The sequence below is a fragment of the Nematolebias whitei genome, chromosome 7 (assembly GCF_014905685.2).
Source record: "Nematolebias whitei isolate Nwh7 chromosome 7, NemWhi1, whole genome shotgun sequence".
NCBI lineage: Eukaryota > Metazoa > Chordata > Actinopteri > Cyprinodontiformes > Rivulidae > Nematolebias > Nematolebias whitei.
Genome location: NC_056504.1, coordinates 7512044 through 7512872, shown reverse-complemented (window position 1 = coordinate 7512872; position 829 = coordinate 7512044). Strand labels below are relative to the sequence as shown.

Sequence of the window (829 nt, the reverse complement as noted above, 5' to 3'; positions counted from 1 at the left end):
GTTGGAAACTTTACTTTACTTTGAGCAGGCATCAGGATATGTTGGAAACTTTACGTTCTGGGCCGTGAACAACACAAACAAAACTCTACAGACGTCTTTTGGAACAGGAGCAAAAACCTTTCAAAGATGAATATCTGAAAGTCTAGGCAAATAAATCAAACTACCTGCCAGTGGTTACATGCCTGAGAGGCTCAAAATGCTGAACCAACTCCTTGCACGCAGATTTGATGGTCTATGTGTACTTTTATTTATACTTTAAGACATATAAATGTGAAAGTCGCTCCTTGTTGTGATCAAATGTGTGCACCATCTGAGGACAGAAATGAGCAAACATGACACAACACTACCTGCAGGTTCATGAATCATCGTGAATCAGTACAAAATGATGTTGATAAAATTAAGTTTAAATGAGACTGGCTGTTAAAAGTTAATCAGTTACAGCTTTAAACTAAACTTCATACTTTAATACATCTGACAGAAAAACTCGTTGCTCGTCTAATCGTGTCCAGTCTTGTACCCAAACACAAGCAGAACAAATGAAAGATGTCTCCCTCACCTTTTGGAACCGATCCTCTGTGCACCCTGAGGCTTCTTCTCAATCGTTGGACTCTCAGAACCCGTCTCCGCAGCCCAGTTCTTGATCTGCTCCTTCACGCCTCCGATGCCGTTTGGAATTTCGAGCTCCTCTCTTTTCGTCGTGACCTCGGGCTTCGACACGGAGTCAAACAGGCGACTGATTCTGAGTTTGATGCTGTTTCCTGCGCTGTAATCCTCGCCTTGTTCGCCAGCGTCGCTCTCTCTGTTTGAGGGCTCCGGCGCTGCTCGGCTC

General features: G+C 44.0%; 1 protein-coding gene across 1 annotated transcript in view; it reads right to left on the bottom strand.

The window, feature by feature from the left end:
* The window catches only part of LOC119411682 (trichohyalin), a 21395-nt gene extending 20793 nt beyond the window's left edge, over window positions 1-602 (bottom strand). Inside the window, exon 1 of the mRNA XM_037678591.1 lies at window positions 557-602. The gene's annotated coding sequence lies outside the window, so the exon portion shown is untranslated. The remainder of the gene's footprint in view (window positions 1-556) is intronic.
* Between the last annotated feature and the right edge of the window lie 227 nt (window positions 603-829).